General features: G+C 46.5%; 16 non-coding genes and 42 pseudogenes across 16 annotated transcripts; all 58 read left to right on the forward strand.

Annotated features, from left to right (window-relative positions):
• Positions 1-6,001: 6,001 nt before the first annotated feature.
• On the forward strand, positions 6,002-6,120 carry LOC136730330 (uncharacterized; annotated as a pseudogene).
• A 215-nt stretch (positions 6,121-6,335) lies between these two features.
• LOC136730090 (uncharacterized) lies at positions 6,336-6,454 on the forward strand (annotated as a pseudogene).
• A 210-nt stretch (positions 6,455-6,664) lies between these two features.
• On the forward strand, positions 6,665-6,783 carry LOC136730136 (uncharacterized; annotated as a pseudogene).
• A 215-nt stretch (positions 6,784-6,998) lies between these two features.
• LOC136730286 (uncharacterized) lies at positions 6,999-7,117 on the forward strand (annotated as a pseudogene).
• A 224-nt stretch (positions 7,118-7,341) lies between these two features.
• Positions 7,342-7,460, forward strand: LOC136729955 (5S ribosomal RNA). The gene has a single exon (XR_010809213.1). It is a non-coding gene; the product is annotated as a 5S ribosomal RNA (ribosomal RNA).
• A 209-nt stretch (positions 7,461-7,669) lies between these two features.
• Positions 7,670-7,788, forward strand: LOC136729911 (5S ribosomal RNA). Its single transcript, XR_010809171.1, has one exon. It is a non-coding gene; the product is annotated as a 5S ribosomal RNA (ribosomal RNA).
• A 226-nt stretch (positions 7,789-8,014) lies between these two features.
• On the forward strand, positions 8,015-8,133 carry LOC136730349 (uncharacterized; annotated as a pseudogene).
• A 215-nt stretch (positions 8,134-8,348) lies between these two features.
• LOC136730104 (uncharacterized) lies at positions 8,349-8,467 on the forward strand (annotated as a pseudogene).
• Positions 8,468-8,677: 210 nt separating this feature from the next.
• On the forward strand, positions 8,678-8,796 carry LOC136730224 (uncharacterized; annotated as a pseudogene).
• A 557-nt stretch (positions 8,797-9,353) lies between these two features.
• LOC136730253 (uncharacterized) lies at positions 9,354-9,472 on the forward strand (annotated as a pseudogene).
• A 214-nt stretch (positions 9,473-9,686) lies between these two features.
• LOC136729936 (5S ribosomal RNA) lies at positions 9,687-9,805 on the forward strand. Its single transcript, XR_010809195.1, has one exon. It is a non-coding gene; the product is annotated as a 5S ribosomal RNA (ribosomal RNA).
• A 220-nt stretch (positions 9,806-10,025) lies between these two features.
• On the forward strand, positions 10,026-10,144 carry LOC136730081 (uncharacterized; annotated as a pseudogene).
• Positions 10,145-10,364: 220 nt separating this feature from the next.
• On the forward strand, positions 10,365-10,483 carry LOC136730068 (uncharacterized; annotated as a pseudogene).
• A 211-nt stretch (positions 10,484-10,694) lies between these two features.
• Positions 10,695-10,812, forward strand: LOC136729897 (5S ribosomal RNA). Its single transcript, XR_010809158.1, has one exon. It is a non-coding gene; the product is annotated as a 5S ribosomal RNA (ribosomal RNA).
• A 544-nt stretch (positions 10,813-11,356) lies between these two features.
• LOC136729898 (5S ribosomal RNA) lies at positions 11,357-11,474 on the forward strand. The gene has a single exon (XR_010809159.1). It is a non-coding gene; the product is annotated as a 5S ribosomal RNA (ribosomal RNA).
• Positions 11,475-12,365: 891 nt separating this feature from the next.
• LOC136730241 (uncharacterized) lies at positions 12,366-12,484 on the forward strand (annotated as a pseudogene).
• A 209-nt stretch (positions 12,485-12,693) lies between these two features.
• On the forward strand, positions 12,694-12,812 carry LOC136730254 (uncharacterized; annotated as a pseudogene).
• A 214-nt stretch (positions 12,813-13,026) lies between these two features.
• LOC136729937 (5S ribosomal RNA) lies at positions 13,027-13,145 on the forward strand. The gene has a single exon (XR_010809196.1). It is a non-coding gene; the product is annotated as a 5S ribosomal RNA (ribosomal RNA).
• Positions 13,146-13,364: 219 nt separating this feature from the next.
• On the forward strand, positions 13,365-13,483 carry LOC136730091 (uncharacterized; annotated as a pseudogene).
• A 220-nt stretch (positions 13,484-13,703) lies between these two features.
• Positions 13,704-13,822, forward strand: LOC136730050 (uncharacterized; annotated as a pseudogene).
• A 211-nt stretch (positions 13,823-14,033) lies between these two features.
• Positions 14,034-14,151, forward strand: LOC136729899 (5S ribosomal RNA). The gene has a single exon (XR_010809160.1). It is a non-coding gene; the product is annotated as a 5S ribosomal RNA (ribosomal RNA).
• A 216-nt stretch (positions 14,152-14,367) lies between these two features.
• LOC136729845 (uncharacterized) lies at positions 14,368-14,486 on the forward strand (annotated as a pseudogene).
• Positions 14,487-14,695: 209 nt separating this feature from the next.
• LOC136729973 (5S ribosomal RNA) lies at positions 14,696-14,813 on the forward strand. Its single transcript, XR_010809230.1, has one exon. It is a non-coding gene; the product is annotated as a 5S ribosomal RNA (ribosomal RNA).
• Positions 14,814-15,370: 557 nt separating this feature from the next.
• Positions 15,371-15,489, forward strand: LOC136730334 (uncharacterized; annotated as a pseudogene).
• Positions 15,490-15,698: 209 nt separating this feature from the next.
• Positions 15,699-15,817, forward strand: LOC136730321 (uncharacterized; annotated as a pseudogene).
• A 214-nt stretch (positions 15,818-16,031) lies between these two features.
• On the forward strand, positions 16,032-16,150 carry LOC136730184 (uncharacterized; annotated as a pseudogene).
• A 220-nt stretch (positions 16,151-16,370) lies between these two features.
• Positions 16,371-16,489, forward strand: LOC136730045 (uncharacterized; annotated as a pseudogene).
• Positions 16,490-16,709: 220 nt separating this feature from the next.
• On the forward strand, positions 16,710-16,828 carry LOC136729963 (5S ribosomal RNA). Its single transcript, XR_010809220.1, has one exon. It is a non-coding gene; the product is annotated as a 5S ribosomal RNA (ribosomal RNA).
• A 211-nt stretch (positions 16,829-17,039) lies between these two features.
• Positions 17,040-17,157, forward strand: LOC136730070 (uncharacterized; annotated as a pseudogene).
• A 217-nt stretch (positions 17,158-17,374) lies between these two features.
• On the forward strand, positions 17,375-17,493 carry LOC136730305 (uncharacterized; annotated as a pseudogene).
• A 215-nt stretch (positions 17,494-17,708) lies between these two features.
• LOC136729958 (5S ribosomal RNA) lies at positions 17,709-17,827 on the forward strand. The gene has a single exon (XR_010809216.1). It is a non-coding gene; the product is annotated as a 5S ribosomal RNA (ribosomal RNA).
• A 216-nt stretch (positions 17,828-18,043) lies between these two features.
• LOC136730218 (uncharacterized) lies at positions 18,044-18,162 on the forward strand (annotated as a pseudogene).
• A 210-nt stretch (positions 18,163-18,372) lies between these two features.
• Positions 18,373-18,491, forward strand: LOC136730255 (uncharacterized; annotated as a pseudogene).
• A 216-nt stretch (positions 18,492-18,707) lies between these two features.
• On the forward strand, positions 18,708-18,826 carry LOC136730387 (uncharacterized; annotated as a pseudogene).
• Positions 18,827-19,035: 209 nt separating this feature from the next.
• Positions 19,036-19,154, forward strand: LOC136730256 (uncharacterized; annotated as a pseudogene).
• A 214-nt stretch (positions 19,155-19,368) lies between these two features.
• LOC136730036 (uncharacterized) lies at positions 19,369-19,487 on the forward strand (annotated as a pseudogene).
• A 555-nt stretch (positions 19,488-20,042) lies between these two features.
• LOC136729931 (5S ribosomal RNA) lies at positions 20,043-20,161 on the forward strand. The gene has a single exon (XR_010809190.1). It is a non-coding gene; the product is annotated as a 5S ribosomal RNA (ribosomal RNA).
• Positions 20,162-20,370: 209 nt separating this feature from the next.
• On the forward strand, positions 20,371-20,489 carry LOC136730288 (uncharacterized; annotated as a pseudogene).
• Positions 20,490-20,705: 216 nt separating this feature from the next.
• Positions 20,706-20,824, forward strand: LOC136730302 (uncharacterized; annotated as a pseudogene).
• A 216-nt stretch (positions 20,825-21,040) lies between these two features.
• Positions 21,041-21,159, forward strand: LOC136729970 (5S ribosomal RNA). The gene has a single exon (XR_010809227.1). It is a non-coding gene; the product is annotated as a 5S ribosomal RNA (ribosomal RNA).
• Positions 21,160-21,375: 216 nt separating this feature from the next.
• Positions 21,376-21,494, forward strand: LOC136730322 (uncharacterized; annotated as a pseudogene).
• Positions 21,495-21,704: 210 nt separating this feature from the next.
• LOC136730284 (uncharacterized) lies at positions 21,705-21,823 on the forward strand (annotated as a pseudogene).
• Positions 21,824-22,039: 216 nt separating this feature from the next.
• Positions 22,040-22,158, forward strand: LOC136730154 (uncharacterized; annotated as a pseudogene).
• Positions 22,159-22,366: 208 nt separating this feature from the next.
• LOC136730051 (uncharacterized) lies at positions 22,367-22,485 on the forward strand (annotated as a pseudogene).
• Positions 22,486-22,704: 219 nt separating this feature from the next.
• Positions 22,705-22,823, forward strand: LOC136730107 (uncharacterized; annotated as a pseudogene).
• A 216-nt stretch (positions 22,824-23,039) lies between these two features.
• Positions 23,040-23,158, forward strand: LOC136730348 (uncharacterized; annotated as a pseudogene).
• A 209-nt stretch (positions 23,159-23,367) lies between these two features.
• LOC136729979 (5S ribosomal RNA) lies at positions 23,368-23,486 on the forward strand. Its single transcript, XR_010809236.1, has one exon. It is a non-coding gene; the product is annotated as a 5S ribosomal RNA (ribosomal RNA).
• Positions 23,487-23,708: 222 nt separating this feature from the next.
• On the forward strand, positions 23,709-23,827 carry LOC136729914 (5S ribosomal RNA). Its single transcript, XR_010809174.1, has one exon. It is a non-coding gene; the product is annotated as a 5S ribosomal RNA (ribosomal RNA).
• A 225-nt stretch (positions 23,828-24,052) lies between these two features.
• Positions 24,053-24,171, forward strand: LOC136729880 (5S ribosomal RNA). The gene has a single exon (XR_010809142.1). It is a non-coding gene; the product is annotated as a 5S ribosomal RNA (ribosomal RNA).
• A 219-nt stretch (positions 24,172-24,390) lies between these two features.
• On the forward strand, positions 24,391-24,509 carry LOC136730345 (uncharacterized; annotated as a pseudogene).
• A 219-nt stretch (positions 24,510-24,728) lies between these two features.
• On the forward strand, positions 24,729-24,847 carry LOC136730311 (uncharacterized; annotated as a pseudogene).
• Positions 24,848-25,057: 210 nt separating this feature from the next.
• Positions 25,058-25,176, forward strand: LOC136730282 (uncharacterized; annotated as a pseudogene).
• A 224-nt stretch (positions 25,177-25,400) lies between these two features.
• Positions 25,401-25,519, forward strand: LOC136730146 (5S ribosomal RNA). Its single transcript, XR_010809260.1, has one exon. It is a non-coding gene; the product is annotated as a 5S ribosomal RNA (ribosomal RNA).
• A 297-nt stretch (positions 25,520-25,816) lies between these two features.
• Positions 25,817-25,935, forward strand: LOC136730236 (uncharacterized; annotated as a pseudogene).
• A 215-nt stretch (positions 25,936-26,150) lies between these two features.
• On the forward strand, positions 26,151-26,269 carry LOC136730008 (uncharacterized; annotated as a pseudogene).
• A 225-nt stretch (positions 26,270-26,494) lies between these two features.
• LOC136730150 (uncharacterized) lies at positions 26,495-26,613 on the forward strand (annotated as a pseudogene).
• A 221-nt stretch (positions 26,614-26,834) lies between these two features.
• On the forward strand, positions 26,835-26,953 carry LOC136730041 (uncharacterized; annotated as a pseudogene).
• Positions 26,954-27,164: 211 nt separating this feature from the next.
• Positions 27,165-27,283, forward strand: LOC136730212 (uncharacterized; annotated as a pseudogene).
• The last annotated feature ends 17 nt before the right edge of the window (positions 27,284-27,300 follow it).

Consider the following 27,300-nt stretch of genomic DNA (forward strand, 5'->3'; position numbering starts at 1 on the left):
TGGAGAGTTAGGTTGCGGGCGTCAGACTGCTCCAACACTGTGGCCAACTCGATGATGTAGATGTTGAACAGTGTTGGACTCAGACTGCAGCCCTGTCTCACTCCCCGCCCCTGAGTGAAGAACTCTGTTCTTGAGTTGCCAATTTGAACTCCGCATTTGTTTTCAGAATACATTGATTTAATGATGTCATAAACTTTACCCCCTACACCACTCTGTAGAAGTTTATAAAATAATCCCTTGTGCCAGATTGAGTCAAATGCCTTTCTAAAGTCTACAAAACAGGCAAATATTTTTCCTTTATTGTTTTGGGTATATTTATTTATGAGGGTGTGTAGAGTGTAAATATGATCGGTTGTGCTGTGTTTTGGTAGGAAGCCAATCTGACTCTTATTCAGGACACTGTGCTTGGTAAGGAAGGCCAGTATCTGGGCGTTGATGATACTGCAGAACACCTTCCCCAGGTTACTGCTCACACAGCTGCCCCAGTAGTTATTGGGGTCTAATTTGTCTCCACTTTTAAAAATCGGGGTGATCAATCCTTGATTCCCGACCTCAGGGAAACACCCGGCTCTCAGCACCAGGTTAAAGAGTTTGAGCAGAGCCTCCTGCAGCTGCGGGCTGCTGTGCTTCAGCATCTCAGGGCTGATGCTGTCGGGGCCGCTGGCTTTCCTGGGTTTGAGGATTTTGAGTTGATGTTTTAGTTCCTGTATTGTAAATGGGTTATCTAAGGGATTTTGGTTATTCTTAATGATTTCTTCCAATTTATTTAGGTTTTTTAATATTTTAACCTGTTCTGGCTTTGGATTGTTTTCAACATTTTGGTAAAGTTTTTCAAAGTGTGTTTTCCAGATTTCTCCATTTTGAATTGGTATTTCATTTTTTGTTTTTGGGGTATTTATTCTGCCCATATAGTGGTCTTTTTTCTTACTGAGGAGTTGCTTGTAGTGCCGCAGGGCCTGGCAGTAGCTGAGGCGAGCCTCCTGGTTGTCGGGCTCTCTGTGTTTAGTGTTGGAGAGATGTCTCAGGTGTTTCCTAGAAGTTTCACACTCCTGGTCACACCACTGTTCTTTTTTTCTTTTAGACGATTTCATATTTTGGTTTTTAATTGTTTTAATGTTTGATTTTAAAGCCAGTCTCTCAAATATTTCATTCAGTGTTTTGGTGGCTGAGTTTATTCCGTTTTGGTTTATTTGATAGTGTGAGGATTGATATCTGTCTAACATGTTTTCAATCTCATCACTATTCAGGGCTCTTGTGTAGTTCTCTGTGCTGGGCTCTGACCATCTCTAACTGGGTGGCAGGGAGACCAGTTTTGTGGGAAGTTTGGCTCTGACTTGTGGCTGCGCTGATCTTTTTAGGTAAAGTGTTATTTGGCTGTGGTCTGATAGTGGAGATTGTTGTCTGACTATAAACGCATTGTTGGCTTGTGGGTCCAGGTCAGTTATGGCGTAGTCCACCACACTGCTGCCCAGAGCCGAGCAGTATGTGAATCTCCCCAGAGAGTACCCCCTGGTCCTGCCATTGATGATATATAGACCCAGGCTTTTACATAGGCGCACTACCTGCTTCCTGCTCTTGTTTACCACGCTGTCGTGGCTGTGTCAGTGTGGAGGTGTGTGTGTGGCACAGCGGGGAGTCTCCGAACAGGTGTGTGTTCCCCTCTGTATTGATGTAGTCCATCTCTCTGCCAGTCCTGGCATTGAGATCGCCACACAGCAGTACAGAGCCCAGGGTCTGGAAGTGGCAGATTTCGTTTTGAAGCTCATGAAAGCCTTCCTCATTATAGTAGGGGGAGTCTGCGGGTGGCATATAAATTGCACATAGGTATATATCTGTGTTATTTTGTAGGGTGTCTTTTCTGATTTTCATCCACAGGTGTGTGTCTCCTCTCTGTACTGGGCATAGGGCTGCTCGGAGCTCCTCCCTGTACCACACGATAATCCCCCACGAGGCCCTGCCACACCTGACTTTGGGTTTTTTATAGGAGGGCACAATCAGCTCCCTGTATCCATTGTATCCATCCAGTGTATAGACATATCTGCACAGCACCAAGTCTCTACAAGAATGAAAACATCTGAACTATTTACAGTGTTGATCAGTTCAGGGCCTGTGCTCTTCATTCCAAAAGTTGAGGAGCGTAAACCCTGCATATTCCAACTGCTTATTTTAAAGGACATGTTAATATATTTTATTATACTTGTCTCTTCTACATAAGAAAGTTTAATTTGTGGTCTACAACTGATATTATATTACTATTAATAATTATATATGGATATACATAATAATCACTCAAAGATTTTATGTTTGCATCAAAATATCAGAATAATTAAATCACATTTTTTCTTACTCTCCATCTCCACAACCATATATATGTGTGTTGAGGCTCAGTTAACTCAGCAGTGTGGAACAGATGACACTGAGGAGTTGCCTTATCTGGGCCAGCTGGGCAGCATCGGGCCTCCAGGCTCTGGAAGCCGCTGCTGCGTGGCTGTGTGGCTGTGCTGGTCCCCGGCTGTCCGCTCTGCTGTGCTGGACGGGCCCTCTGGGGATGGGGGGGTGGGGAATGGGGCCGCGGGGTCTCAGGGGCTGGGGCTGGGGTGGAGCCGGTGGCTGGGGATGTGGCCGGGGGCTGGGGGGTTTGCTCCTGGTCTCGAGGTGGGGGTGTGTGGGGTTTCGGCCCAGGGTTGTGTCCTTGAGGACCTTTGAGATGATCCTCACACCCGTCTTGTTGAGGTGGACGTGGTCATACAGGTGATGTGGCTGGATGTCTCAGTGGTGTGCCAGGTGGACGTTGGGGAGGAGGGCACATCTTCGGGACACTTCTGCGTTGATGGCCTGGATGATGTGCAGGGGCACGTCTGTGCGGGGCAGCAGTGTGGAGATGGAAATTTTGGCAGTTGGGAATTCCTCTGTGGCTTTCGTTGCTACCTGTCTCAGGGCTGAGGCCACATCGCCCCTGCGGGCACTCAGGTCGTTAGTGCCGGTGTGGATGAGGATGTGTTTGACTTGGCAAAGCCTCCTCTTGGAGAGCAGCTCCAGGGCTCTCTGTGCTGTGGAGCACCAAAGCTTTTTCACTTTTCGCCCAGGGAAGAGGCGCCTCTCAACCAGGAACTTCCCATTGGATTCGCTCAGAATGACCACCTCTGCATTGACCTGCCACTCCGGGTTTGCGTCGGGAGTGGTGGGGGCAGCGGGTGTGTTTTGGGGGAGTGGCGTTTCAGGGGGTTGTGTATTAGTGGCAGGTCTGGTGATAGTGGGTGTGTCAGGAGTGGTGGGGAGTGTGGGTGGATCAGTGGGTGCGTCAGGGGTTGGAGGTGTTGTGGGGTCAGTGCAGTGCAGTCTCTGTGCTCCAGTGATGTGTAGCTCCTCTCTTAGCTCCTCCAGCTGGCTCTGCAGGCTCCTCAGCTAGCTGTGCTGGGGTGTCCAGGTCAGCTCCTCCCTCGCTCTGCGCAGCTCCGTCCTCAGGGTTTGGCTCTGCTCCTCCAGGTCTCTCACTGCTGCTCTCAGCTCATGGATCTCAGCCTTGTGCTGCATCTTTAGTCTGTGCATCTCATCCCGGAGCTGATCACACAAGGAGGTCTGGGCCAGGGTGCTCAAGGTCTGCTCCCTGAACTCCGCAAACTCCAGCTCCAGCACTGATAGGCATTCCTTTAGTGTTTTAATGTTGCTGGAGAGTTTTGGGGAGACAGGGGGGCAGTCTGTGGGAGATGGGGCACTGTCTGGCTCCGTGTGGCTGGGGGCAGACTGCAGGGTGGCCGGCTCTGGCTCTTGTTTCTCTACCTCAGTCTGCTGCTTTGAGGTGTGGAAGCCGAGAGCTAATTGGTCCAGGCTGCTCTCGCTGCCCTGCACCATGATGGTCCCGTTGTGGTATACATTAAAAGTGAGCATCACACTGTCTGTGTCTTTCTCTACCAGCACTGAGATCTGCCTGCCTCTGCTAATGCCCCTCTTGTTGTTATTGGGGTATGTCTGGCACAGGGTTTTGTGAAAGGCGGTGTAGAACAGTAGATTGTTCTTGACCCTGTTTTCTCCTTTACCGGTGTAGTCTAGGATGAGGGTCTCAGGAGATGCTCTCATCACAGCTTGTTTGTAGTCCTTCTTAGCCTGTGCAGAGCGAATGTCTTCAGGGTATCGGATTTCAAAAGGCAGCTCTGCAGTCAGACTGCTGTTCGATAGATTTCTATCAGTCTCAGTGGCAGTTGGGCTCTCTCCTACTGTCACTCTATTCAAATCGGAGCTCTGCATTTTCATTGGCTGAGTCAACTACTGAGAATGCTTATTTATTTTATTAATACATATTTTTTTGTTTAATTATTTGTCTCTTACCTCCAATTCTTGTCTTCAGCTTTTCTTTTCTGACTTTTCTTCCTGAACTGTCTCTCTGCTTTCTTCTTTTTGTGTTTCTCTTAAAATTATTATTTTTTGAATACTTTTTCTTCTGAATTTCTATTCCATGTCTTCTGTGTATGTTTATAGTGCTATATATTCATTTGTAAATCACAAATTAAATCCGCTTATGTATAAAAACAAATGTTTTTTAGGAGCTCATATTCCTCTCTCTCTCTCTCTCTCTCTCTCTCTCTCTCTCTCTCTCTCTCTCTCTCTCTCTCTCTCTCATTTCATTTGTATTGTCAAAGCAATTGGACATACATACACATACATACATATACACTCACCTAAAGGATTATTAGGAACACCTGTTCAATTTCTCATTAATGCAATTATCTAATCAACCAATCACATGGCAGTTGCTTCAATGCATTTAGGGGTGTGGTCCTGGTCAAGACAATCTCCTGAACTCCAAACTGAATGTCTGAATGGGAATGAAAGGTGATTTAAGCAATTTTGAGCGTGGCATGGTTGTTGGTGCCAGACGGGCCGGTCTGAGTATTTCACAATCTGCTCAGTTACTGGGATTTTCACGCACAACCATTTCTAGGGTTTACAAAGAATGGTGTGAAAAGGGAAAAACATCCAGTATGCGGCAGTCCTGTGGGCGAAAATGCCTTGTTGATGCTAGAGGTCAGAGGAGAATGGGCCGACTGATTCAAGCTGATAGAAGAGCAACTTTGACTGAAATAACCACTCGTTACAAACGAGGTATGCAGCAAAGCATTTGTGAAGCCACAATACGTACAACCTTGAGGCGGATGGGCTACAACAGCAGAAGACCCCACCGGGTACCACTCATCTCCACTACAAATAGGAAAAAGAGGTGAGACATTCAGATGGTAGAGTCAGAATTTGGCGTAAACAGAATGAGAACATGGATCCATCATGTCTTGTTACCACTGTGCAGGCTGGTGGTGGTGGTGTAATGGTGTGGGGGATGTCTTCTTGGCACACTTTAGGCCCCTTAGTACCAATTGGGCATCGTTTAAATGCTACGGCCTACCTGAGCATTGTTTCTGACCATGTCCATCCCTTTTTGACCACCATGTACCCATCCTCTGATGGCTACTTCCAGCAGGATAATGCACCATGTCACAAAGGTCGAATCATTTCAAATTGGTTTCTTGAACATGACAATGAGTTCACTGTACTAAACTGGCCCCCACAGTCACCAGATCTCAACCCAATGGAGCATCTTTGGGATGTGGTGGAACGGGAGCTTCGTGCCCTGGATGTGCATCCCACAAATCTCCATCAACTGCAAGATGCTATCCTATCAATATGGGCCAACATTTCTAAAGAATGCTTTCAGCACCTTGTTGAAGCAATGCCACGTAGAATTAAAGCAGTTCTGAAGGCGAAAGGGGGTCAAACACAGTATTAGTATGGTGTTCCTAATAATCCTTTAGGTGAGTTCATCGTAGCTCTTAATACTCTCTTTCTGTCTGGAGGAGATATAATTGAAGTATTGTACACGTACCCGGCTACTTTCAACACCCATTGCTGCACTGATATTTTTCCCTCCATTTTTCTTTATCCATTTTTTTTTGCTGGAAGTTCCGTCAATACCCGTCAGCCTTTAAGAGACATCATGCAGCCAGGCCTCTTGGCTTGCGGCCACACCGTCCTGAACGCGCCCAATCTCATCAGATCTCGGAAGCTAAACGGGGCAAGGGCTCGTCAGTACTTGGATGGGTGACCTCCTGGAGATATCAGGTGCTGCAAGTTATTTCGTCTCCTGGGTAACTTTATCGTAGCTCTAAATACTCTCTTTCAGTCTGGAGGAGATATTATTGAAGAATTCTACACGTACCCGGCTACTTTCAACACCCTTTGCTGCACTGATATTTTTCCCTCCATTTTTCTTTTTTCTTTTTTATTTTGCTGGAAGTTCCGTCAATACCCTCCAGCCTTTAAGAGACATCATGCAGCCAGGCCTCTTGGCTTGAGGCCACACCGTCCTGAACGCGCCCGATCTCGTCAGATCTCGGAAGCAAAACGGGGCAGGTCCTGGTCAGTACTTGGATGGGTGACCTTCTGGAAATACCAGGTGCTGCAAGCTTTTTACGTCTCCTGCGTAACTTCATCGTAGCTCTTAATACTCTCTTTCTGTCTCCAGGAGATATAATTGAAGAATTGTACACGTACCCGGCTACTTTCAACACCCTTTCCTGCACTGATATTTTTACCTCCATTTTTCTATTTTTTTTTTTGCTGGAAATTCGTCAATACCCGCCAGCCTTTAAGAGACATCATGCAGCCAGGCATCTCGGCTTGCGGCCACACCATCCTGAACGCGCCCGATCTCGTCAGATCTCGGAAGCTAAACGGGGCAGGACCTGGTCAGTACATGAATGTGAGACCTCCTGGAAATACCTGGTGCTGCAAGCTTTTACGTCTCCTGGGTAACTTTATCGTAGCTCTTAATACTCTCTATCTGTCTGGAGGAGATATAATTGAAGTATTGTACACGTACCCAGCTACTGTCAACACCATTTGCTGCACTGATATTTTTCCATCCATTTTTCTTTTTTTTTTTTTTTTTTGCTGGAAGTTCCGTCAATACCCGCCAACCTTTAAGAGACATCATGCAGCCAGGCCTCTCGGCTTGCGGCCACACCGTCCTGAATGCGCCTGATCTCGTCAGATCTCGGAAGCTAAACGGGGCAGGGCCTGGTCAGTACATGAAAGTGAGACCTCCTGGAAATACCTAGTGCTGCAAGCTTTTACGTCTCCTGGGTAACTTTATCGTAGCTCTTAATACTCTCTCTTTGTCTGGAGGAGATATAATTGAAGTATTGTACACGTATCCAGCTACTGTCAACACCCTTTGCTGCACTGATATTTTTCCATCCATTTTTCTTTTTTCTTTTTTTTTTTTTTTTTTTTGCTGGAAGTTCCGTCAATACCCGCCAACCTTTAAGAGACATCATGCAGCCAGGCCTTTCGGCTTGTGGCCACACCGTCCTAAATGCGCCCGATCTCGTCAGATCTCGGAAGCTAAACGGGGCAGGGCCTGGTCAGTACTTGGATGGGAGACCTCCTAGAAATACCAGGTGCTGCAAGCTTTTTACGTCTCCTGGGTAACTTCATCGTAGCTCTTAATACTCTCTTTCTGTCTCCAGGAGATATAATTGAAGAATTGTACACGTACCCGGCTACTTTCAACACCCTTTGCTGCACTGGTATATTTCCCTCTATTTTTCTTTTTTTTTTTGCTGGCAGTTCCGTCAATACCCGCCAGCCTTTAAGAGACATCATGCAGCCAGGCCTCTCGGCTTGCGGCCACACCATCCTGAAAGCGCCCGATCTTGTCAGATCTCGGAAGCTAAACGGGGCAGGGCCTGGTCAGTACTTGGATGGGAGACCTCCTAGAAATACCAGGTGCTGCAAGCTTTTTACGTCTCCTGGGTAACTTCATCGTAGCTCTTAATACTCTCTTTCTGTCTCCAGGAGATATAATTGAAGAATTGTACACGTATCCAGCTACTGTCAACACCCTTTGCTGCACTGATATTTTTCCATCCATTTTTCTTTTTTCTTTTTTTGTTTTTTTTTTTTTGCTGGAAGTTCCGTCAATACCCGCCAACCTTTAAGAGACATCATGCAGCCAGGCGTCTCGGCTTGCGTCCACACCATCCTGAACTCGCCCGATCTCGTCAGATCTTGGAAGCTAAACGGGGCAGGACCTGGTCGGTACATGAATGTGAGACCTCCTGGAAATACCTGGTGCTGCAAGCTTTTACGTCTCCTGGGTAACTTTATCGTAGCTCTTAATACTCTCTATCTGTCTGGAGGAGATATAATTGAAGTATTGTACACGTACCCAGCTACTGTCAACACCCTTTGCTGCACTGATATTTTTCCATCCATTTTTTTTTTTTTTTTTTTTTTTTGCTGGAAGTTCCGTCAATACCCGCCAACCTTTAAGAGACATCATGCAGCCAGGGCTTTCTGCTTGTGGACACACCGTCCTGAATGCGCCCGATCTCGTCAGATCTCGGAAGCTAAACGGTGCAGGGCCTGGTCAGTACTTGGATGGGAGACCTCCTAGAAATACCAGGTGCTGCAAGCTTTTTACGTCTCCTGGGTAACTTCATCGTAGCTCTTAATACTCTCTTTCTGTCTCCAGGAGATATAATTGAAGAATTGTACACGTACCCGGCTACTTTCAACACCCTTTGCTGCACTGGTATATTTCCCTCTATTTTTCTTTTTTTTTTTTGCTGGCAGTTCCATCAATACCCGCCAGCCTTTAAGAGACATCATGCAGCCAGACATCTCGGCTTGCGGCCACACCGTCCTGAACGCGCCCGATCTTGTCAGATCTCGGAAGCTAAACGGGGCAGGACCTGGTCAGTACTTAAATGTGAGACCTCCTGGAAATACCAGGTGCTGCCAGCTTTTTACGTCTCCTGGGGAACTTCATCGTAGCTCTTAATACTCTCTATCTGTCCGGAGGAGATATAATTGAAGTATTGTACACGTACCCAGCTACTGTCAACACCCTTTGCTGCACTGATATTTTTCCATCCATTTTTCTTTTTTTTTTTTTTGTTTTTTTTTTTTTTTGCTGGACGTTCCGTCAATACCCGCCAGCCTTTAAGAGACATCATGCAACCAGGCCTCTCGGTTTGCGGACACACAGTCCTGAACGCGCCCGATCTCGGAAGATCTCAAAAACTAAATGGGGCAGGACCTGGTCAGTACTTGGATGGGAGATCTTCTGGAAATACCAGGTGCTGCCAGCTTTTTACGTCTCCTGGGGAACTTCATCGTAGCTCTTAATACTCTCTTTCTGTCTGGAGAATATATAATTGAAGAATTGTACACGTACCCGGCTACTTTCAACACCCTTTGCTGCACTGATATTTTTCCATCCATTTTTTTTTTTTTTTTTTGCTGGAAGTTCCGTCAATACCCGCCAACCTTTAAGAGACATCATGCAGCCAGGACTTTCGGCTTGCGGCCACACCATCCTGAACTCGCCCGATCTCGTCAGATCTTGGAAGCTAAACGGGGCAGGACCTGGTCAGTACATGAATGTGAGACCTCCTGGAAATACCTGGTGCTGCAAGCTTTCACGTCTCCTGGGTAACTTTATCGTAGCTCTTAATACTCTCTATCTGTCTGGAGGAGATATAATTGAAGTATTGTACACGTACCCAGCTACTGTCAACACCCTTTGCTGCACTGATATTTTTCCATCCATTTTTCTTTTTTTTTTTTTTTTTGCTGGAAGTTCCGTCAATACCCGCCAACCTTTAAGAGACATCATGCAGCCAGGCCTCTCGGCTTGCGGCCACACCGTCCTGAATGCGCCCGATCTCGTCAGATCTCGGAAGCTAAACGGCGCAGGGCCTGGTCAGTACTTGGATGGGAGACCTCCTAGAAATACCAGGTGCTGCAAGCCTTTTACGTCTCCTGGGTAACTTCATCGTAGCTCTTAATACTCTCTTTCTGTCTCCAGGAGATATAATTGAAGAATTGTACACGTACCCGGCTACTTTCAACACCCTTTCCTGCACTGATATTTTTCCCTCCATTTTTCTATTTTTTTTTTTTTTTTTTTTGCTGGAAATTCCGTCAATACCCGCCAGCCTTTAAGAGACATCATGCAGCCAGACATCTCGGCTTGCGGCCACACCGTCTTGAACGCGCCCGATCTCGTCAGATCTCGGAAGCTAAACGGGGCAGGACCTGGTCAGTACTTGAATGTGAGACCTCCTGGAAATACCTGGTGCTGCAAGCTTTTACGTCTCCTGGGTAACTTTATCGTAGCTCTTAATACTCTCTATCTGTCTGGAGGAGATATAATTGAAGAATTGTACATGTACCCGGCTACTTTCAACACCCTGTCCTGCACTGATATTTTTCCCTCCATTTTTCTATTTATTTCTTTTTTATTTTTTGCTGGAAGTTCCGTCAATACCCGCCAGCCTTTAAGAGACATCATGCAGCCCGGCCTCTTGGCTTGCGACCACACCGTCCTGAACACGCCCGATCTCGTCAGATCTCGGAAGCTAAACGGGGCAGGGCCTCGTCAGTACTTGGATGGGAGACCTCCTGGAAATACCTGGTGCTGCAAGCTTTTTACGTCTCCTGGGAAACTTCATCGTAGCTCTTAATACTCTCTATCTGTCTGGAGGAGATATAATTGAAGTATTGTACACGTACCCGGCTACTTTCAACAGCCTTTGCTGCACTGATATTTTTCCCTCCATTTTCCATTTTTTTTTTTTGCTGGAAGTTCCGTCAATACCCGCCAGCCTTTAAGAGACATCATGCAGCCAGGCCTCTTGGCTTGCGGCCACACCGTCCTGAACGCGCCCGATCTCATCAGATCTCGGAAGCTAACGGGGCAGGGCCTGGTCAGTACTTGGATGGGTGACCTCCTGGAAATACCAGGTGCTGCAAGCTTTATACGTCTCCTGGGTAACTTCATCATAGCTCTTAATACTCTCTTTCAGTCTGTAGGAGATATTATTGAAGAATTGTACACATACCCGGCTACTTTCAAAACCCGTTGCTGCACTGATATTTTTCCCTCCATTTTTCTTTTTTCTTTTTTTTTTTGCTGGAAGTTCCGTCAATACCCGCCAGCCTTAAAGAGACATCATGCAGCCGGGCCTCTCGGCTTTCGGCCACACCGTCCTGAATGCGCATGATATCGTCAGATCTCGGAAGCTAAACGGGGCAGGACCTGGTCTGTACTTGAATGTGAGACCTCCTGGAAATAACAGGTGCTGCAAGCTATTACGTCTCCTGGGTAACTTTATCGTAGCTCTTAATACTCTCTTTCAGTCTGCCGGAGATATAATTGAAGAATTGTACACGTACCCGGCTACTTTCAACAGCCTTTGCTGCACTGATATTTTTCCTCCATTTTCCATTTTTTTTTTTTGCTGGAAGTTCTGTCAATACCCGCCAGCCTTTAAGAGACATCATGCAGCCAGGCCTCTTGGCTTGCGGCCACACCGTCCTGAACGCGCCCGATCTCATCAGATCTCGGAAGCTAACGGGGCAGGGCCTGGTCAGTACTTGGATGGGTGACCTCCTGGAAATACCAGGTGCTGCAAGCTTTTTACGTCTCCTGGGTAACTTCATCATAGCTCTTAATACTCTCTTTCAGTCTGTAGGAGATATTATTGAAGAATTGTACACGTACCCGGCTACTTTCAAAACCCTTTGCTGCACTGATATTTTTCCCTCCATTTTTCTTTTTTCTTTTTTTTTTTGCTGGAAGTTCCGTCAATACCCGCCAGCCTTAAAGAGACATCATGCAGCCGGGCCTCTCGGCTTTCGGCCACACCGTCCTGAATGCGCATGATATCGTCAGATCTCGGAAGCTAAACGGGGCAGGACCTGGTCTGTACTTGAATGTGAGACCTCCTGGAAATAACAGGTGCTGCAAGCTTTTACGTCTCCTGGGTAACTTTATCGTAGCTCTTAATACTCTCTTTCAGTCTGCAGGAGATATAATTGAAGAATTGTACACGTACCCGGCTACTTTCAACACCCTTTCCTGCACTGATATATTTCCCTCCATTTTTCTATTTTTTTTTTATTTTTTTTTATTTTTTTGCTGGACGTTCCGTCAATACCCGCCAGCCTTTAAGAGACATCATGCTACCAGGCCTCTCGGTTTGCGGACACACAGTCCTGAACGCGCCCGATCTCGGAAGATCTCAAAAACTAAATGGGGCAGGACCTGGTCAGTACTTGGATGGGAGATCTTCTGGAAATACCAGGTGCTGCCAGCTTTTTACGTCTCCTGGGGAACTTCATCATAGCTCTTAATACTCTCTTTCTGTCTGGAGAATATATAATTGAAGAATTGTACACGTACCCGGCTACTTTCAACACCCTTTGCTGCACTGGTATATTTCCCTCTATTTTTCTTTTTTTTTTTGGCTGGCAGTTCCGTCAATACCCGCCAGCCTTTAAGAGACATCATGCAGCCAGGCATCTCGGCTTGCGGCCACACCATCCTGAACGCGCCCGATCTCGTCAGATCTCGGAAGCTAAACGGGGCAGGACCTGGTCAGTACATGAATGTGAGACCTCCTGGAAATACCTCGTGCTGCAAGCTTTTACGTCTCCTGGGTAACTTTATCGTAGCTCTTAATACTCTCTATCTGTCTGGAGGAGATTTAATTGAAGTATTGTACACGTACCCAGCTACTGTCAACACCCTTTGCTGCACTGATATTTTTCCATCCATTTTTTTTTTTTTTTTTTGCTGGAAGTTCCGTCAATACCCGCCAACCTTTAAGAGACATCATGCAGCCAGGACTTTCGGCTTGCGGCCACACCATCCTGAACTCGCCCGATCTCGTCAGATCTTGGAAGCTAAACGGGGCAGGACCTGGTCAGTACATGAATGTGAGACCTCCTGGAAATACCTGGTGCTGCAAGCTTTCACGTCTCCTAGGTAACTTTATCGTAGCTCTTAATACTCTCTATCTGTCTGGAGGAGATATAATTGAAGTATTGTACACGTACCCAGCTACTGTCAACACCCTTTGCTGCACTGATATTTTTCCATCCATTTTTCTTTTTTTTTTTTTTTTTGCTGGAAGTTCCGTCAATACCCGCCAACCTTTAAGAGACATCATGCAGCCAGGCCTCTTGGCTTGCGGCCACACCGTCCTGAATGCGCCCGATCTCGTCAGATCTCGGAAGCTAAACGGCGCAGGGCCTGGTCAGTACTTGGATGGGAGACCTCCTAGAAATACCAGGTGCTGCAAGCCTTTTACGTCTCCTGGGTAACTTCATCGTAGCTCTTAATACTCTCTTTCTGTCTCCAGGAGATATAATTGAAGAATTGTACATGTACCCGGCTACTTTCAACACCCTTTCCTGCACTGATATTTTTCCCTCCATTTTTCTATTTTTTTTTTTTTTTTTTTGCTGGAAATTCCGTCAATACCCGCCAGCCTTTAAGAGACATCATGCAGCCAGACATCTCGGCTTGCGGCCACACCGTCCTGAACGTGCCCGATCTCGTCAGATCTCGGAAGCTAAACGGGGCAGGACCTGGTCAGTACTTGAATGTGAGACCTCCTGGAAATACCTGGTGCTGCAAGCTTTTACGTCTCCTGGGTAACTTTATCGTAGCTCTTAATACTCTCTATCTGTCTGGAGGAGATATAATTGAAGAATTGTACATGTACCCGGCTACTTTCAACACCCTGTCCTGCACTGATATTTTTCCCTCCATTTTTCTATTTATTTCTTTTTTATTTTTTGCTGGAAGTTCCGTCAATACCCGCCAGCCTTTAAGAGACATCATGCAGCCCGGCCTCTTGGCTTGCGGCCACACCGTCCTGAACACGCCCGATCTCGTCAGATCTCGGAAGCTAAATGGGGCAGGGCCTCGTCAGTACTTGGATGGGAGACCTCCTGGAAATACCTGGTGCTGCAAGCTTTTTACGTCTCCTGGGAAACTTCATCGTAGCTCTTAATACTCTCTATCTGTCTGGAGGAGATATAATTGAAGTATTGTACACGTACCCGGCTACTTTCAACAGCCTTTGCTGCACTGATATTTTTCCCTCCATTTTCCATTTTTTTTTTTTGCTGGAAGTTCCGTCAATACCCGCCAGCCTTTAAGAGACATCATGCAGCCAGGCCTCTTGGCTTGCGGCCACACCGTCCTGAACGCGCCCGATCTCATCAGATCTCGGAAGCTAACGGGGCAGGGCCTGGTCAGTACTTGGATGGGTGACCTCCTGGAAATACCAGGTGCTGCAAGCTTTTTACGTCTCCTGGGTAACTTCATCATAGCTCTTAATACTCTCTTTCAGTCTGTAGGAGATATTATTGAAGAATTGTACACGTACCCGGCTACTTTCAAAACCCATTGCTGCACTGATATTTTTCCCTCCATTTTTCTTTTTTCTTTTTTTTTTTGCTGGAAGTTCCGTCAATACCCGCCAGCCTTAAAGAGACATCATGCAGCCGGGCCTCTCGGCTTTCGGCCACACCGTCCTGAATGCGCATGATATCGTCAGATCTCGGAAGCTAAACGGGGCAGGACCTGGTCAGTACTTGAATGTGAGACCTCCTGGAAATAACAGGTGCTGCAAGCTTTTACGTCTCCTGGGTAACTTTATCGTAGCTCTTAATACTCTCTTTCAGTCTGCAGGAGATATAATTGAAGAATTGTACACGTACCCGGCTACTTTCAACAGCCTTTGCTGCACTGATATTTTTCCTCCATTTTCCATTTTTTTTTTTTGCTGGAAGTTCCGTCAATACCCGCCAGCCTTTAAGAGACATCATGCAGCCAGGCCTCTTGGCTTGCGGCCACACCGTCCTGAACGCGCCCGATCTCATCAGATCTCGGAAGCTAACGGGGCAGGGTCTGGTCAGTACTTGGATGGGTGACCTCCTGGAAATACCAGGTGCTGCAAGCTTTTTACGTCTCCAGGGTAACTTCATCATAGCTCTTAATACTCTCTTTCAGTCTGTAGGAGATATTATTGAAGAATTGTACACGTACCCGGCTACTTTCAAAACCCTTTGCTGCACTGATATTTTTCCCTCCATTTTTCTATTTTTTTTTTATTTTTTTTTATTTTTTTGCTGGACGTTCCGTCAATACCCGCCAGCCTTTAAGAGACATCATGCTACCAGGCCTCTCGGTTTGCGGACACACAGTCCTGAACGCGCCCGATCTCGGAAGATCTCAAAAACTAAATGGGGCAGGACCTGGTCAGTACTTGGATGGGAGATCTTCTGGAAATACCAGGTGCTGCCAGCTTTTTACGTCTCCTGGGGAACTTCATCGTAGCTCTTAATACTCTCTTTCTGTCTGGAGAATATATAATTGAAGAATTGTACACGTACCCGGCTACTTTCAACACCCTTTGCTGCACTGGTATATTTCCCTTTATTTTTCTTTTTTTTTTTGGCTGGCAGTTCCGTCAATACCCGCCAGCCTTTAAGAGACATCATGCAGCCAGGCATCTCGGCTTGCGGCCACACCATCCTGAACTCGCCCGATCTCGTCAGATCTCGGAAGCTAAACGGGGCAGGACCTGGTCAGTACATGAATGTGAGACCTCTTGGAAATACCTCGTGTTGCAAGCTTTTACGTCTCCTGGGTAACTTTATCGTAGCTCTTAATACTCTCTATCTGTCTGGAGGAGAATTAATTGAAGTATTGTACACGTACCCAGCTACTGTCAACACCCTTTGCTGCACTGATATTTTTCCATCCATTTTTTTTTTTTTTTTTTGCTGGAAGTTCCGTCAATACCCGCCAACCTTTAAGAGACATCATGCAGCCAGGACTTTCGGCTTGCGGCCACACCATCCTGAACTCGCCCGATCTCGTCAGATCTTGGAAGCTAAACGGGGCAGGACCTGGTCAGTACATGAATGTGAGACCTCCTGGAAATACCTGGTGCTACAAGCTTTCACGTCTCCTGGGTAACTTTATCGTAGCTCTTAATACTCTCTATCTGTCTGGAGGAGATATAATTGAAGTATTGTACACGTACCCAGCTACTGTCAACACCCTTTGCTGCACTGATATTTTTCCATCCACTTTTCTTTTTTTTTTTTTTTTTGCTGGAAGTTCCGTCAATACCCGCCAGCCTTTAAGAGACATCATCCAGCCAGGCCTTTCGGCTTGTGGCCACACCGTCCTGAATGCGCCCGATCTCGTCACATCTCGGAAGCTAAACGGCGCAGGGCCTGGTCAGTACTTGGATGGGAGACCTCCTAGAAATACCAGGTGCTGCAAGCCTTTTACGTCTCCTGGGTAACTTCATCGTAGCTCTTAATACTCTCTTTCTGTCTCCAGGAGATATAATTGAAGAATTGTACACGTACCCGGCTACTTTCAACACCCTTTCCTGCACTGATATTTTTCCCTCCATTTTTCTATTTTTTTTTTTTTTTTTTTTGCTGGAAATTCCGTCAATACCCACCAGCCTTTAAGAGACATCATGCAGCCAGACATCTCGGCTTGCGGCCACACCGTCCTGAACGCGCCCGATCTCGTCAGATCTCGGAAGCTAAACGGGGCAGGACCTGGTCAGTACTTGAATGTGAGACCTCCTGGAAATACCTGGTGCTGCAAGCTTTTACGTCTCCTGGGTAACTTTATCGTAGCTCTTAATACTCTCTATCTGTCTGGAGGAGATATAATTGAAGAATTGTACATGTACCCGGCTACTTTCAACACGCTGTCCTGCACTGATATTTTTCCCTCCATTTTTCTATTTATTTCTTTTTTATTTTTTGCTGGAAGTTCCGTCAATACCCGCCAGCCTTTAAGAGACATCATGCAGCCCGGCCTCTTGGCTTGCGGCCACACCGTCCTGAACACGCCCGATCTCGTCAGATCTCGGAAGCTAAACGGGGCAGGGCCTCGTCAGTACTTGGATGGGAGACCTCCTGGAAATACCTGGTGCTGCAAGCTTTTTACGTCTCCTGAGAAACTTCATCGTAGCTCTTAATACTCTCTATCTGTCTGGAGGAGATATAATTGAAGTATTGTACACGTACCCGGCTACTTTCAACAGCCTTTGCTGCACTGATATTTTTCCCTCCATTTTCCATTTTTTTTTTTTGCTGGAAGTTCCGTCAATACCCGCCAGCCTTTAAGAGACATCATGCAGCCAGGCCTCTTGGCTTGCGGCCACACCGTCCTGAACGCGCCCGATCTCATCAGATCTCGGAAGCTAACGGGGCAGGGCCTGGTCAGTACTTGGATGGGTGACCTCCTGGAAATACCAGGTGCTGGAAGCTTTTTACGTCTCCTGGGTAACTTCATCATAGCTCTTAATACTCTCTTTCAGTCTGTAGGAGATATTATTGAAGAATTGTACACGTACCCGGCTACTTTCAAAACCCTTTGCTGCACTGATATTTTTCCCTCCATTTTTCTTTTTTCTTTTTTTTTTTTGCTGGAAGTTCCGTCAATACCCGCCAGCCTTTAAGAGACATCATGCAGCCAGGCATCTCGGCTTGCGGCCACACCATCCTGAACTCGCCCGATCTCGTCAGATCTTGGAAGCTAAACGGGGCAGGACCTGGTCGGTACATGAATGTGAGACCTCCTGGAAATACCTGGTGCTGCAAGCTTTTACGTCTCCTGGGTAACTTTATCGTAGCTCTTAATACTCTCTATCTGTCTGGAGGAGATATATTTGAAGTATTGTACACGTTCCCAGCTACTGTCAACACCCTTTGCTGCACTGATATTTTTCCATCCATTTTTCTTTTTTTTTTTTTTTTTTGTTGGAAGTTCCGTCAATACCCGCCAACCTTTAAGAGACATCATGCAGCCAGGCCTCTTGGCTTGCGGCCACACCGTCCTGAATGCGCCCGATCTCGTCAGATCTCGGAAGCTAAACGGGGCAGGGCCTGGTCAGTACTTGGATGGGAGACCTCCTAGAAATACCAGGTGCTGCAAGCCTTTTACGTCTCCTGGGTAACTTCATCGTAGCTCTTAATACTCTCTTTCTGTCTCCAGGAGATATAATTGAAGAATTGTACACGTACTAGGCTACTTTCAACACCCTTTGCTGCACTGATATTTTTCCCTCCATTTTTCTTTTTATTTTATTTTTTTGCTGGAAGTTCCGTCAATATCCGCCAGCCTTTAAGAGACATCATGCAGCCAGGCCTCTTGGCTTGTAGTCACACTGTCCTGAACGCGCCCGATCATATCAGATTTCGGAAGCTAAACGGGGCAGGGCCTGGTCAGTACTTGGATGTGTGACCTCCTGGAAATACCAGGTGCTGCAAGCTTTTTACGTCTCCTGGGTAACTTCATCGTAGCTCTTAATACTCTCTTTCTTTCTCCAGGAGATATAATTGAAGAATTGTACACGTACCCGGCTACTTTCAACACCCTGTGCTGCACTGGTATATTTCCCTCTATTTTTCTTTTTTTTTTTTGCTGGCAGTTCCGTCAATACCCGCCAGCCTTTAAGAGACATCATGCAGCCAGGCGTCTCGGCTTGCGGCCACACCATCCTGAACTCGCCCGATCTCGTCAGATCTTGGAAGCTAAACGGGGCAGGACCTGGTCAGTACATGAATGTGAGACCTCCTGGAAATACCTGGTGCTGCAAGCTTTTACGTCTCCTGGGTAACTTTATCGTAGCTCTTAATACTCTCTTTCAGTCTGGAGGAGATATTATTGAAGAATTGTACACGTACCCGGCTACTTTCAACAGCCGTTGCTGCACTGATATTTTTCCCTCCATTTTTCTTTTTTTTTTTTTTTTTTTTGCTGGAAGTTCCGTCAATACCCACCAGCCTAAACAGACATCATGCAGCCGGGCCTCTTGGCTTTCGGCCACACTGTCCTGAACGCGCACGATATCGTCAGATCTCTGAAGCTAAACGGGGCAGGGCCTGGTCAGTACTTAGATGGGAGACCTCCTGGAAATACCTCGTGCTGCAAGCTTTTACGTCTCCTGGGTAACTTTATCGTAGCTCTTAATACTCTCTATCTGTCTGGAGGAGATTTAATTGAAGTATTGTACACGTACCCAGCTACTGTCAACACCCTTTGCTGCACTGATATTTTTCCATCCATTTTTTTTTTTTTTTTTTGCTGGAAGTTCCGTCAATACCCGCCAACCTTTAAGAGACATCATGCAGCCAGGACTTTCGGCTTGCGGCCACACCATCCTGAACTCGCCCGATCTCGTCAGATCTTGGAAGCTAAACGGGGCAGGACCTGGTCAGTACATGAATGTGAGACCTCCTGGAAATACCTGGTGCTGCAAGCTTTCACGTCTCCTGGGTAACTTTATCGTAGCTCTTAATACTCTCTATCTTTCTGGAGGAGATATAATTGAAGTATTGTACACGTACCCAGCTACTGTCAACACCCTTTGCTGCACTGATATTTTTCCATCCATTTTTCTTTTTTTTTTTTTTTTTGCTGGAAGTTCCGTCAATACCCGCCAACCTTTAAGAGACATCATGCAGCCAGGCCTCTTGGCTTGTGGCCACACCGACCTGAATGCGCCCGATCTCGTCAGATCTCGGAAGCTAAACGGCGCAGGGCCTGGTCAGTACTTGGATGGGAGACCTCCTAGAAATACCAGGTGCTGCAAGCCTTTTACGTCTCCTGGGTAACTTCATCGTAGCTCTTAATACTCTCTTTCTGTCTCCAGGAGATATAATTGAAGAATTGTACACGTACCCGGCTACTTTCAACACCCTTTCCTGCACTGATATTTTTCCCTCCATTTTTCTTTTTTCTTTTTTTTTTTTGCTGGAAGTTCCGTCAATACCCGCCAGCCTTAAAGAGACATCATGCAGCCGGGCCTCTCGGTTTTCGGCCACACCGTCCTGAATGCGCATGATATCGTCAGATCTCGGAAGCTAAACGGGGCAGGACCTGGTCAGTACTTGAATGTGAGACCTCCTGGAAATAACAGGTGCTGCAAGCTTTTACGTCTCCTGGGTAACTTTATCTTAGCTCTTAATACTCTCTTTCAGTCTGCAGGAGATATAATTGAAGAATTGTACACGTACCCGGCTACTTTCAACACCCTTTCCTGCACTGATATATTTCCCTCCATTTTTCTATTTTTTTTTTATTTTTTTTTGCTGGAAGTTCCGTCAATACCCGCCAACCTTTAAGAGACATCATGCAGCCAGGCCTTTCGGCTTGTGGCCACACCGTCCTGAATGCGCCCGATCTCGTCAGATCTCGGAAGCTAAACGGGGCAGGGCCTGTTCAGTACTTGGATGGGAGACCTCCTAGAAATACCAGGTGCTGCAAGCTTTTTACGTCTCCTGGGTAACTTCATCGTAGCTCTTAAGACTCTCTTTCTGTCTCCAGGAGATATAATTGAAGAATTGTACACGTACCCGGCTACTTTCAACACCCTTTGCTGCACTGGTATATTTCCCTCTATTTTTCTTTTTTTTTTTGCTGGCAGTTCCGTCAATACCCGCCAGCCTTTAAGAGACATCATGCAGCCAGGCATCTCGGCTTGCGGCCACACCATCCTGAACGCGCCCGATCTCGTCAGATCTCGGAAACTAAACGGGGCAGGACCTGGTCAGTACATGAATGAGAGACCTCCTGGAAATACCTAGTGCTGCAAGCTTTTACGTCTCCTGGGTAACTTTATCGTAGCTCTTAATACTCTCTCTCTGTCTGGAGGAGATATAATTGAAGTATTGTACACAAATCCAGCTACTGTCAACACCCTTTGCTGCACTGATATTTTTCCATCCATTTTTCTTTTTTTTTTTTTTTTTTTGCTGGAAATTCCGTCAATACCCGCCAACCTTTAAGAGACATCATGCAGCCAGGCCTCTCGGCTTGCGGCCACACCATCCTGAACTCGCCCGATCTCGTCAGATCTTGGAAGCTAAACGGGGCAGGACCTGGTCGGTACATGAATGTGAGACCTCCTGGAAATACCAGGTGCTGCAAGCTTTTACGTCTCCTGGGTAACTTTATCGTAGCTCTTAATACTCTCTCTCTGTCTGGAGGAGATATAATTGAAGTATTGTACACAAATCCAGCTACTGTCAACACCCTTTGCTGCACTGATATTTTTCCATCCATTTTTCTTTTTTTTTTTTTTTTTTTGCTGGAAATTCCGTCAATACCCGCCAACCTTTAAGAGACATCATGCAGCCAGGCCTCTCGGCTTGCGGCCACACCGTCCTGAATGCGCCCGATCTCGTCAGATCTCGGAAGCTAAACGGGGCAGGGCCTGGTCAGTACTTGGATGGGAGACCTCCTAGAAATACCAGGTGCTGCAAGCCTTTTACGTCTCCTGGGTAACTTCATCGTAGCTCTTAATACTCTCTTTCTGTCTCCAGGAGATATAATTGAAGAATTGTACACGTACTAGGCTACTTTCAACACCCTTTGCTGCACTGATATTTTTCCCTCCATTTTTCTTTTTATTTTATTTTTTTGCTGGAAGTTCCGTCAATATCCGCCAGCCTTTAAGAGACATCATGCAGCCAGGCCTCTTGGCTTGTAGTCACACTGTCCTGAACGCGCCCGATCATATCAGATTTCGGAAGCTAAACGGGGCAGGGCCTGGTCAGTACTTGGATGTGTGACGTCCTGGAAATACCAGGTGCTGCAAGCTTTTTACGTCTCCTGGGTAACTTCATCGTAGCTCTTAATACTCTCTTTCTTTCTCCAGGAGATATAATTGAAGAATTGTACACGTACCCGGCTACTTTCAACACCCTGTGCTGCACTGGTATATTTCCCTCTATTTTTCTTTTTTTTTTTTGCTGGCAGTTCAGTCAATACCCGCCAGCCTTTAAGAGACATCATGCTGCCAGGTGTCTCGGCTTGCGGCCACACCATCCTGAACTCGCCCGATCTCGTCAGATCTTGGAAGCTAATCGGGGCAGGACCTGGTCAGTACATGAATGTGAGACCTCCTGGAAATACCTGGTGCTGCAAGCTTTTACGTCTCCTGGGTAACTTTATCGTAGCTCTTAATACTCTCTGTCTGTCTGGAGGAGATATAATTGAAGTATTGTACACGTACCCAGCTACTGTCAACATCCTTTGCTGCACTGATATTTTTCCATCCATTTTTCTTTTTTTTTTTTTTTTTTTGCTGGAAATTCCGTCAATACTTGCCAGCCTTTAAGAGACGTCCTGCAGCCAGGTCTCTTGGCTTGCGGCCACACCGTCCTGAACGCGCCTGATCTCATCATATCTCGGAAGCAAAACGGGGCAGGGTCTGGTCAGTACTTGGTTGGGTGACCTCCTGGAAATACCTGGTGCTGCAAGCTTTTTTGTCTCCTGGGTAACTTCATCGTAGCTCTTAGTACTCTCTATCTGTCTGGAGGAGATATAATTGAAGTATTGTACACGTACACGGCTACTTTCAACAGCCTTTGCTGCACTGATATTTTTCCCTCCATTTTTCTTTTTTTTTTTTGCTGGAAGTTCGTCAATATCCGCCAACCTTTAAGAGACATCATGCAGCCAGGCCTCTCGGCTTGTGGCCACACCGTCCTGAACGCGCCCGATCTCGTAAGATCTCGGAAGCTAAACGGGGCAGGACCTGGTCAGTACTTGGATGGGAGACCTCCTGGAAATACCTGGTGCAGCAAGCTTTTACGTCTCCTGGGTAACTTTATCGTAGCTCTTAATTCTCTCTTTCTGTCTGGAGGAGATATAATTGAAGAATTGTACACGTACCCGGCTACTTTCAACACCCTTTGCTGCACTGATATTTTTCCCTCCCTTTTTCTATTTTTTTTTTTTTTTTTTTTGCTGGAAGTTCCGTCAATACCCGCCAGCCTTTAAGAGACATCATGCAGCCAGTCCTCTTGGCTTGCGGCCACACCGTCCTGAACGCGCCTGATCTCATCATATCTCGGAAGCTAAACGGGGCAGGGTCTGGTCAGTACTTGGTTGGGTGACCTCCTGGAAATACCAGGTGCTGCAAGCTTTTTACGTCTCCTGGGTAACTTCATCGTAGCTCTTAATACTCTCTTTCAGTCTGGAGGAGATATTATTGAAGAATTGTACACGTACCCGGCTACTTTCAACAGCCTTTGCTGCACTGATATTTTTCCCTCCATTTTTCTTTTTTTTTTTTTTTTTTTGCTGGAAGTTCCGTCAATACCCACCAGCCTAAAGAGACATCATGCAGCCGGGCCCCTTGGCTTTCGGCCACACCGTCCTGAACGCGCACGATATCGTCAGATCTCTGAAGCTAAACGGGGCAGGGCCTGGTCAGTACGTAGATGGGAGACCTCCTGAAAATACCTGGTGCTGCAAGCTTTTTACGTCTCCTGTGAAACTTCATCGTAGCTCTTAATACTCTCTATCTGTCTGGAGGAGATATAATTGAAGTATTGTACACGTACCCGGCTACTTTCAACAGCCTTTGCTGCACTGATATTTTTCCCTCCATTTTTCTTTTTTTTTTTTGCTGGAAGTTCGTCAATATCCGCCAACCTTTAAGAGACATCATGCAGCCAGGCCTCTCGGCTTGTGGCCACACCGTCCTGAATGCGCCCGATCTCGTAAGATCTCGGAAGCTAAACGGGGTAGGGCCTGGTCAGTACTTGGATGGCTGACCTCCTAGAAATACCAGGTGCTGCAAGCTTTTTACGTCTCCTGGGTAACTTCATCGTAGCTCTTAATACTCTCTTTCTGTCTGGAGGAGACATAATTGAAGTATTGTACACGTACCCAGCTACTGTCAACACCCATTGCTGCACTGATATTTTTCCATCCATTTTTCTTTTTTTTTTTTTTTTTTTTTTTTGCTGGAAGTTCCGTCAATACCCGCCAACCTTTAAGAGACATCATGCAGCCAGGCATCTCGGCTTGCGGCCACACCGTCCTGAACGCGCCCGATCTCGTCAGATCTCGGAAGCTAAATGGGGCAGGGCCTGGTCAGTACTTGGATGGGAGACCTCCTAGAAATACCAGGTGCTGCAAGCTTTTTACGTCTCCTGGGTAACTTCATCGTAGCTCTTAATACTCTCTCTCTGTCTGGAGGAGATATAATTGAAGTATTGTACACGTATCCAGCTACTGTCAACACCCTTTGCTGCACTGATATTTTTCCATCCATTTTTCTTTTTTCTTTTTTTCTTTTTTTTTTTTGCTGGAAGTTCCGTCAATACCCGCCAACCTTTAAGAGACATCATGCAGCCAGGCCTTTCGGCTTGTGGCCACACCGTCCTGAATGCGCCCGATCTCGTCAGATCTCGGAAGCTAAACGGGGCAGGGCCTGGTCAGTACTTGGATGGGAGACCTCCTAGAAATACCAGGTGCTGCAAGCTTTTTACGTCTCCTGGGTAACTTCATCGTAGCTCTTAATACTCTCTTTCTGTCTCCAGGAGATATAATTGAAGAATTGTACACGTACCCGGCTACTTTCAACACCCTTTGCTGCACTGGTATATTTCCCTCCATTTTTCTTTTTTTTTTTTTTTTTTTTTGCTGGAAATTCCGTCAATACCCGTTAGCCTTTAAGAGACATCATGCAGCCAGACATCTCGGCTTGCGGCCACACCGTCCTGAACGCGCCCGATCTTGTCACATCTCGGAAGCTAAACGGGGCAGGACCTGGTCAGTACTTAAATGTGAGACCTCCTGGAAATACCAGGTGCTGCCAGCTTCTTACGTCTCCTGGGGAACTTCATCGTAGCTCTTAATTCTCTCTTTCTGTCTCCAGGAGATATAATTGAAGTATTGTACACGTACCCAGCTACTTTCAACACCTTTTCCTGCACTGATATTTTTCCCTCCATTTTTCTTTTTTTTTTTTTTTTTTTTTGCTGGAAATTCCGTCAATACCCGCTAGCCTTTAAGAGACATCATGCAGCCAGACATCTCGGCTTGCGGCCACACCGTCCTAAACGCGCCCGATCTTGTCAGATCTCGGAAGCTAAACGGGGAAGGACCTGGTCAGTACTTAAATGTGAGACCTCCTGGAAATACCAGGTGCTGCCAGCTTCTTACGTCTCCTGGGGAACTTCATCGTAGCTCTTAATACTCTCTTTCTGTCTGGAGAAGATATAATTGAAGAATTGTACACGTACCCGGCTACTTTCAACACCCTTTGCTGCACTGGTATTTTTCCCTCTATTTTTCTTTTTTTTTTTTGCTGGCAGTTCCGTCAATACCCGCCAGCCTTTAAGAGACATCATGCAGCCAGGCATCTCGGCTTGCGGCCACACCATCCTGAACGCGCCCGATCTCGTCAGATCTCGGAAGCTAAACGGGGCAGGACCTGGTCAGTACATGAAAGTGAGACCTCCTGGAAATACCTAGTGCTGCAAGCTTTTACGTCTCCTGGGTAACTTTATCGTAGCTCTTAATACTCTCTCTCTGTCTGGAGGAGATATAATTGAAGTATTGTACACGTATCCAGCTACTGTCAACACCCTTTGCTGCACTGATATTTTTCCATCCATTTTTCTTTTTTCTTTTTTTCTTTTTTTTTTTTGCTGGAAGTTCCGTCAATACCCGCCAACCTTTAAGAGACATCATGCAGCCAGGCATCTTGGCTTGCGGCCACACCATCCTGAACGCGCCCGATCTCGTCAGATCTCGGAAGCTAAACGGGGCAGGGCCTGGTCAGTACTTGGATGGGAGACCTCCTAGAAATACCAGGTGCTGCAAGCTTTTTACGTCTCCTGGGTAACTTCATCGTAGCTCTTAATACTCTCTTTCTGTCTCCAGGAGATATAATTGAAGAATTGTACACGTACCCGGCTACTTTCAACACCCTTTGCTGCACTGGTATATTTCCCTCTATTTTTGTCTGGAGGAGATATAATTGAAGTATTGTACACGTACCCAGCTACTGTCAACACGCTTTGCTGCACTGATATTTTTCCATCCATTTTTTTTTTTTTTTTTGCTGGAAGTTCCGTCAATACCCGCCAACCTTTAAGAGACATCATGCAGCCAGGCATCTTGGCTTGCGGCCACACCATCCTGAACTCGCCCGATCTCGTCAGATCTTGGAAGCTAAACAGGGCAGGACCTGGTCAGTACATGAATGCGAGACCTCCTGGAAATACCTGGTGCTGCAAGCTTTTACGTCTCCTGGGTAACTTTATCGTAGCTCTTAATACTCTCTATCTGTCTGGAGGAGATATAATTGAAGTATTGTACACGTACCCAGCTACTGTCAACACCCTTTGCTGCACTGATATTTTTCCATCCATTTTTCTTTTTTTTTTTTTTTTTTGCTGGAAGTTCCGTCAATACCCGCCAACCTTTAAGAGACATCATGCAGCCAGGCCTTTAGGCTTGTGGCCACACCGTCCTGAATGCGCCCAATCTCGTCAGATCTCGGAAGCTAAACGGGGCAGGGCCTGGTCAGTACTTGGATGGGAGACCTCCTAGAAATACCAGGTGCTGCAAGCTTTTTACGTCTCCTGGGTAACTTCATCGTAGCTCTTAATACTCTCTTTCTGTCTCCAGGAGATATAATTGAAGTATTGTACACGTATCCAGCTACTGTCAACACCCTTTGCTGCACTGATATTTTTCCATCCATTTTTCTTTTTTCTTTTTTTTTTTTTTTTTTTTGCTGGAAGTTCCGTCAATACCCGCCAGCCATTAAGAGACATCATGCAGCCAGGCCTCTTGTCTTGCGGCCACACCGTCCTGAACACGCCCGATCTCGTCAGATCTCGGAAGCTAAACGGGGCAGGGCCTGGTCAGTACTTGGATGGGTGACCTCCTGGAGATATCAGGTGCTGAAAGCTTTTTACATCTCCTGGGTAACTTCAGCATAGCTCTTAATACTCTCATTCAGTCTGGAGGAGATATAATTGAAGAATTGTACATGTACCCGGCTACTGTCAACACCCTTTGCTGCACTGATATTTTTCCCTCCATTTTTCTATTTATTTATTTTTTATTTTTTGCTGGAAGTTCCGTCAATACCCGCCAGCCTTTAAGAGACATCATGCAGCCCGGCCTCTTGTCTTGCGGCCACACCGTCCTGAACACGCCCGATCTCGTCAGATCTCGGAAGCTAAACGGGGCAGGGCCTCGTCAGTACTTGGATGGGAGACCTCCTGGAAATACCTGGTGCTGCAAGCTTTATACGTCTCCTGGGAAACTTCATCGTAGCTCTTAATACTCTCTATCTGTCTGGAGGAGATATAATTGAAGTATTGTACACGTACCCGGCTACTTTCAACAGCCATTGCTGCACTGATATTTTTCCCTCCATTTTCCATTTTTTTTTTTTGCTGGAAGTTCCGTCAATACCCGCCAGCCTTTAAGAGACATCATGCAGCCAGGCATCTCGGCTTGCGGCCACACCATCCTGAACGCGCCCGATCTCGTCAGATCTCGGAAGCTAAACGGGGCAGGACCTGGTCAGTACATGAATGTGAGACCTCCTGGAAATACCTAGTGCTGCAAGCTTTTTACATCTCCTGGGT

Source organism: Amia ocellicauda, unplaced genomic scaffold (assembly GCF_036373705.1).
Source record: "Amia ocellicauda isolate fAmiCal2 unplaced genomic scaffold, fAmiCal2.hap1 HAP1_SCAFFOLD_31, whole genome shotgun sequence".
Classification (NCBI taxonomy): domain Eukaryota; kingdom Metazoa; phylum Chordata; class Actinopteri; order Amiiformes; family Amiidae; genus Amia; species Amia ocellicauda.